Source organism: Solanum dulcamara, chromosome 11 (assembly GCF_947179165.1).
Source record: "Solanum dulcamara chromosome 11, daSolDulc1.2, whole genome shotgun sequence".
Lineage (NCBI taxonomy): Eukaryota > Viridiplantae > Streptophyta > Magnoliopsida > Solanales > Solanaceae > Solanum > Solanum dulcamara.
In genome coordinates this window covers 34,929,775-34,938,328 of record NC_077247.1, presented here as the reverse complement: position 1 = coordinate 34,938,328, position 8,554 = coordinate 34,929,775, and positions in this window count along the sequence as shown.

Sequence of the window (8,554 nt, the reverse complement as noted above, 5' to 3'; positions counted from 1 at the left end):
AAATATATAGTTGATTTGTATCTCATAACAATTTTTAACACTATTGCATTGCTTATGCTAGTAAAAATATACTAGATATTTTATTTATATGCATTTTTTAAACTTTCAACGTAGTTTCTATATTTTTTGTGTCAGTATATAGATTGCTATAAAAAAATGTTTTATTAAAGTATAATTAAAAAATTAATGATCTAATAGGATGTAGTTTCAAGGTTTATGCCTAGTCTATACTAAATAAAACGTCTCACTTCATATTCCTGCTTTTAAAATATTGATTTAAACTTTAAAATTATACGTATTAATAAATTAAGACAGATAAAATAGAAAATACAAAAGTTTTAAACATAGCTAGGCCATAAGAGAGAGAAATGAATTGATTGAAGGGAAAAATGGTCAAAAATGTCCTTAAATTATTTGAAATGAACAAAAATGTTCTCCGTTTATAGTTTGGTCCAAAAACTCCCCTTCAATATTTTGGTCCAGAAATGTCCTTATTGTTATTTAAGTGGTCAAAAATGCTCTTTTTCAAATAAATATATTATTTATTTTCTTTTTGAGCATAATTTTTTCCTAATAATATTTCTTTTATTAGCAAATGTTTATTCTACTTCAATTAGAAAAAAAATAATAAAAATATTTCTTATTTTATTTTAATTATTTTCTATCGTTATTTGAATAAAAATTAATGATAGATTTATTATGATCTTATCAATATAACATATATTATCCGTTAAAACTTAGAGTATATGAAATTATTCTATTTTAATTGATAAAATGATATTACGAAGAATAAAATAATTTTCTACATTTTTATTACTTAAAGTGGTTTAAAAAGAAAGAAAACAAGAATAAAGTTTCTTAAAAGTAATATTTTTTATAAAGAACAAGATTTGTTATGTTAAAATATATATATATATATATATATATATATATTCGGAAAATGACATTTTTGATCCATTTAGTAACAATAGGGATATTTTTGACCCATTAAATAATAATCGGGATATTTTTGAACCAAAATATTGATGGCAAAGATATTTTTGAACCAAACTATAAATAAATGACATTTTTGCTCATTTCAAATAATTTAAGGATATTTCCGATCCTATTCCCTAAAATGAAAAAGGAAGAAAAAGAAAAGTAATATAGAGATGAGGCAAGAAGGCCTAAAAAGTCATATGTGTTAAGTGGAATGTCCACATATTAAGGAGAATGTCCACTACATATTATATTAAAGTGGGGCCCACTAAAAATGGGCAGCCCACTAATCATTTTCTAACACTAATTTTTCTATATATACATTGCCATGAATTGGCAATGTAAGACGGTGAAGAACAGAAATACATATACGCAATTCCTCTCTTTCTCTCTTGTGTTCTGTTTCCCTCAATATCTCTTTTTCAATAATTTTACTTAATTTTGTCAAGCTAGTTATTTTTATAACACGTTATCAGCACGAGGCTCCGGCTAATTTTCAAGGTAACAAAAGTGGTAAGAGTTTTATTAAATTTTATTTTTATAAAATGACAAATATTTCCAAAATTGAATTTACTGCTCTTGATATTTCTGGAAAAGACTACTCCTCATGGGCACTAGATGCCTAAATTCATCTTGAATCGATGGGTCTGGCAGACACCATCAAAGATGATAACCAGGCATCTAATCAAGACCGTGCAAAAGCTATGATTTTCCTCCGCCACCATCTTGACGAGGGTCTTAAATTACAATATCTTACATTAAAAGATCCCTTGAAATTGTGGAAAATTTTTAAAAAAAGGTATGACCACCTGAAGTTGGTCATGCTTCCACAAGCACGTCATGACTGGTTAAATCTGAGACTAATGGACTTTAAAAATATAACTGAATATAATTCTGCTTTTTTTCAAATTATAGCTCAGTTAACTTTATGCGGAGATGAAATCACGGAACAAAATAAACTTGAAAAAACATACTCCACATTTCCACCCGCGAATATGCTCCTGCAGCAGCAATATCGCGAAAAAGGCTTTACAAAATATTCTGAATTATTATCTCACTTACTTATTGCTGAACGTCATAATGAATTATTAATGAAAAATCATGATAGTCGGCCCGTTGGTCCTTTGCCATTCCCTGAAGTGAATCAGGCAATTTCTAACCAACGAGAAAGAGGTCATGGCCCCAGTCGTGGTCGTGGTCGTAGTCGTAGTCAAAGAAGAAATTTTAATCATGATGCTCGGCTGACACCGAGAAATAACCAGCAATATAAAAGGCAGGGTAAAAAGTCAGAAGCTTTACCGAAGAATAATTCAGAAACAATATGTCATAGATGTGGAGGTGTGGGGCACTGGTCGCGGATTTGCCGGTCGTCAAAACGTCTGGTTCAGCTATATCAGGCATCGTTAAAGAGGACAGAAAATAATCCAGAGACAAATTTTATCTCTGAGGACAATATTGAGCTCATGCATCTAGATGTAGCTGATTTCTTTAATTTTTCAGAAGTAAATATGAATGTTGATAAGCCCGATAATATTTAAACAATTCTCTTTGTTGTTGTATGTATTAAATATTATGTTTGTATTTTTCTAGATCCATGTGATAAAATAAAATTTTGTATAATAAATTATGTATTAATTATAATATTTACTTTCTTTCTTTGTGAAGAAAATATGGAAATGCCTCAAATCTTGTTTGGATCAATGATAAATTACGAGAATATTTGTGTAATTGATAGTGGAGCAACCCATGCTATATTTAAAGACGAGAAATATTTTTCCAATTTACTTAGAAGAAAAGCTAATGTTACTACAATTTCTGGTAATTCAAAAATGATAGAAGGCTCCGGAAGAGCTACTATAATTCTGCCTAAGGGAACAAAAATTGTTATAGAAGATGCATTATTTTCTTCTAAATCCCCAAGAAACTTGTTAAGTTTTAAAGATATCCGCAGAAATGGATATCATGTTGAGACACTAAATGAAATAAATATTAAATATCTTGGTATAACCAAGAGTGTCTCAGGCCCAGAAATATATTTTGGAAAAATTACCAACTTTGTCATCTAGCCTATATTATGCAAAAATTAGTGCAATTGAAGCACATATGATCGTAAACCAGAAGTTTACTGATCCAAATACATTTGTGCTATGGCATGATCGAATAGGTCATCCTGGATCAATAATGATGAGACGAATTCTTGAAAATTCAACTGGACATCCGTTAAAGAACCAGAAGATTCTTACAAATGATGAATTTTCATGTGCTGCTTGTTATCAAGGCAAATTAATTGCCAGACCAATTACCCTGAAGGTGGGCATCGAATCTTCTGGCTTTTTAGAGCGTATATATGGAGATAGTCTCATGTATACATCAAGGCTTTTTAGAGCGTATAGTCCTAATAGATGCATCATCTAGATAGTCTCATGTGTGCTTATTATCATCTCGCAACCTGGCGTTTGCAAAGTTGTTAGCACAAATAATAAGATTAAGGGCGCAATTCCCAGATTATCCAATTAAGGCCATTCGCCTTGATAATGCTGGAGAATTTACATCCCAAGCTTTTAATGATTATTGCTTATCAATTGGGATAAAAATTGAACATCCTGTTGCTCATGTTCATACTCAAAATGGCCTTGCAGAGTCATTTATAAAGCGTCTATAATTGATAGCTGTCGCACCCTATTTTCGAGCGGGTCGAAATAGTTCGCAACATAAAAGTGGCTATGCCTCTGATTTTGAAATTGTTTGTTTAGAGTCGCCACCTAATTTTAAGGAAAATATTAGGAAAACCATTGTAAATGTAAACTCTGTTTTGATTTGCGAAACCTGTGAGATTCTAAGTAAGGGTTTTAGTTACTCGAGGGGAAGGTATTAGGCATCCCTCAGAGCCTATCCAAAGATAGTCCTTAAATTTAGTTTTAGAAAAATGATTAGGGATATTTATTCATTTTGTTTGTTTTAGAAATATTAAGAAGAAAGGTTTTATTAATTTTGAAAAAAATAGTGAAAATATAAGGTATGTCATATATATACATCTTATATATGAATGACCCAAATTTAATAATAATATATTTATTGTATAAATAAATAATAAATAATATACTTAAAATATATAAAAAAATACAAATGTATATTTTAAAAATTATTTGAATAAATAACTTACTTAATTTATAGTAAAATAAATGTCTAGTATTAGCAATGGTTACTTTATTTGTAGCCACAATAGAAAGAAAAATGAATAAGATAATAGGCAAGTGTAGATATATGAATATATAATATGTTGTAAATCTAATTTGGGTGAAATCTCTAAAGATTAAGGATGCGAAAAATCATTGAGTTTTAAAATATTAAACTACCCCAAATATATATACAAACAAAAATATTTAAAAGTCGACAGGAAATAAAATTATCTACTTTCTTATTTTTCTTCGGATCAGCGCCGGCTCATTAATCGAAAGACAAAATATATAAAGTTTTTGTCATTTTTCTGCTCGGGTCAACTTCCATCATTTCCGAAGGGCCTAATTACCCTTACCCCTCTTAAGTTTATTTATTATTATAATCCTAAAGCGATCTAAAAGAAATAATAAAAACTAACGTCTTTAAAAGGTGTCTAACGTCCCAACTTAATATCCAAGAGGCATTGGATGTACTATTTAGGATAAGTTTTAGACCAAAGGAAATATAGGCATCCTAATTAGACACATCGTCAAACAAAACAGATAGGACAAGCAGTTAGCACATAAAATCTCAAGTAAGCCTCTAAATTAATTAATTAGCATGCTTGAAAATACAGATAAGTTGTGAAGGTCATAATAATTATGAGTGTGCATATAATCAGACGTAGATATTGTAAAAATATAAAACTTGAATAAGATAGACAATAAATTTCATTATTTTAAATATATGAAGGTAATGTTAATTACAAAGGCGATTGTAATAAAGAAGGCATGCTTGATAATTTTAGCTATTAACTAATAGTGTTTATAAATCCTATTAATATGATTTAGTTAATAACATGCTGAAGATTTATTAAAATACTATAGATATGGTTTCTAAATGAAATAAAAATTTATTAAAATGTAGACATGGCCTCAAAACGGAATAATACAATAAATATTTGTTAGAATCTTATAGACATGATTTTTATACATAATAACGTCACATTACAGGGGATATGATTTTAACCGGCAAAATCAATTTTTATCTATGGGTATGATTTCTACATAAAACAATGTTCTTAAAATATTTACAATCAAAAGATATGCTGAAATTATTATTTAAACCTATGAACATGATTTCTAAAATATAGAAATATGATGAAATATTTATTAAAGGCGCAGAAACTATAAGCATGATAACTACAATAACTCGTGTGAGTTCTTCCTAATATTTAGAATACATTTTTTTACTACTTTGCTGAAAATCTTGGATAAAGTTTATAAATATGGAATAATATGATTTTAAATAAAGAGAATGTTCTAATATAAAATTGATTAATTAACAATTATTCAAATAGTATGAGGATTGGTAATTTAACTCAAACGAGGCAAGATTTTGGGCATATTATTACTTTCATATGTATATTTAAAGGAAGTTCAAGACATTAAACTAGATGACATGTTTTAGATACATAACAAGGATAGTAAACTAAGATTTAGTCTTTTAACGTCCTAACAAACATAAAATCAACGACCTTATTAACAAACTATTGCTTTAAATTAGATCTAAACATGATATTAATGGCATGATTTCTAAATTTTATTAAAAAACTATAGGTATGATTTATGGATTGACAACATACTATATTAGACATGATTTCTATGTGAATCAATATAATGAAAATATTTGACATCTTATAAGCATAATTTAATTCATATAAAAATACTAAAATATTCATTAAGTCCTATAGACATGATTTGCTAGATGATATTCAACATAAAATCTCATGCACATGATTTCCAAATGACTGGCATGTTAAAAATATTAATTAAAATATTTAAATATGATGTAATTAAAATTGTAAATCCAATGAACATAATGTCTACATAAAATGGCATTTAAATCTAAATATTATTATTACTACATTCAAAATTATTTAGTAGATCCTACATATATAATGTCTAGATAATTAATATGACAAAGCTATTATTTGAAACTATATTCATGGTTTTAGTCTTAAAGTACAGGTTATAATGTGAAAATATCATCAAAGTAATTATTAAATGAGATTTTTTATAAACAAAGATAACACATATAAAATAAACAAATTATTTTTTAAACATGTATGATGATAAACGATATTTAACGAACTATTCTTAGATCATTTTTATTGTTATTTTTTAATATATAAAGTAAACATCTTGTAAAAAATATAAAATTTTATATCGTGAATAAATGGACGTAAGCATGTGGAAATGAGTAGTATAACTAGATCACATGCATTCAAACACATAAATTTATGATAAACTAAAAAATAAATAAATAAAGCAAGTAGCAAGTATATCCCCTCCCCATATATTTTCCCCAATTTCATTATTTATATAGAGAGTTACTTATAAAATTATTACAAAACCGCATAGAGAAGCAAATAAATAACGTAACATAAATTACAAATAAAAAATTCGAAGTAGAGTAATAAAATTTCGGATCTCCGGTCCAGGCGAACTCTTCATGTCTTGAACTTTAAAGTTCAAATCCTGCTAAAGCATAAGGAAAATACAAGCAATATACAAATATGTAGCGATATATCATGATTACACAATCTTACTACAACAAAGCAAACAAACAAAGCAAGAACATACTTCAAAATAATAAACTAATATATTGAGAAAAATGGGAACTAACCTGGATACTTCATGTATTTATTTTGACAAGATATAATATGTAAGAATCTAAAGTAAAGACAGTACAATAAAATAGGAGAAGAGAGTACTAACCGGTTAATATGAGTTTTATGTCAATGAAAAGCGGTAGCAATATCCGAGATCCAAACAAGTTGAAGTAGCAAAGAGGCAAAAGAAAGAACTTAAAAAGCACTAAGTATTTTTGTTAAAAACCTTTTGTGTTCTCATGAATATTAGATGTGAAAAATGGAAAGTAGAAAATTCTTTTTTCTTCTCTGTTTTTTTCTCCTTTTATCTCTCTCTGTTCTCTGTCTTATACTTGTGTGTGTATGTCTCTTTATATTGATACACACATGAATAAAAAATCATGAAATCAACAAAATCTACTGGCTAGATTTTGAATTTCAAACCTTTGACAAATAAGTCAGTCATGGTGTATTTCATTTCAAAAATATGACAATATTTTCAAAATTCTCTCCACAAAAATCAAAATCACATCTTCTTTCTAGATTTGATCCAAACTTTATTCAAAAGATGTTTCATAAGTCAAAAAGGTCATGCCAAGGGGACCCACCGATAATAATTGCAAAGAAATTATTCAACCACATATTCAAATAAAAAAAATCAAACTTTCATCTAATCCAGATTTCCCAAGCAGATAAATTCAATTGTATGAATCCAAACAAAACATAAAATATTACAAGTTTTAACATCAATGCAAAATTATTGAACTCAAGTTAAGGCAAAATTATCAATTTCATGATTCTCACATAACAAGCAGCATCATAAAGCTCATATTAAATCCATAGGCAAATTAAACTTCAACAAATAAAGTTTAAACCACTCATGGTTAGAACGATAATACCTGAGAGAATTTGTAAAGATCTGTCTTCAATAAAACGATCTAAACTTGTGCATAATTAAAATGTAGTAATATGAACATGAACATGAACATGGACAAAAACAACATAAACATATTCTGTGATCTCAATCGATTAGGAATGAACAAAAATCTTTGAATCTTGAGTTTATCAAATTATTTGGAGCAAAAAAATAAAGAACTAAAGTGATGTAGTAACATGTGAATAATATGGATCTTACAAGCAAGAGAATAAGAATAATAGATAAAGTAATCAATTAGCCCAATATTTGTTATGAAAAAAAATAAAAATATGTAAATGGAGTTTAGTATGAGAAGATCAAAATATTCCAAGCAAGGAACTTATTAAGAACTTTTCATTTAAAATCAAAAAATGAAATTTTTACACCATATAATATATAATCATCAATATATAACTCAATCAAAATTTCTGCAACTGTACTCTTATGAATCATATTTACTATACCCACATTTTTTCATATGAACATTTAACTATAACATCAATCATAATAATAATCACACATTCATCAATATTGAACAATTCAATAATAACATAAACTTACCTAACATATACACAATAATAATAAAGGAGTATGAAATTTTTAGATCTACTTATAAACAAACAATAATATGTAGTAAATAAGATCTAGATGAAACCTTACCAAGACGGATCTGTGGAGATCCGTCTTTGACCTCTCGTCTTGTTAATCTAATGAAGGCGCTGAGAATCGGAGCTGCTGTGCGTGATGGCTTCCGATGATGTTCGTCGAAGGTTGTTGCTGCTGGAGTTGCAGGCGCGGCTGCTGCGTGTTGTCTCCACTACTGCGCGTCGTCGCCGGAGGTGCTGGAC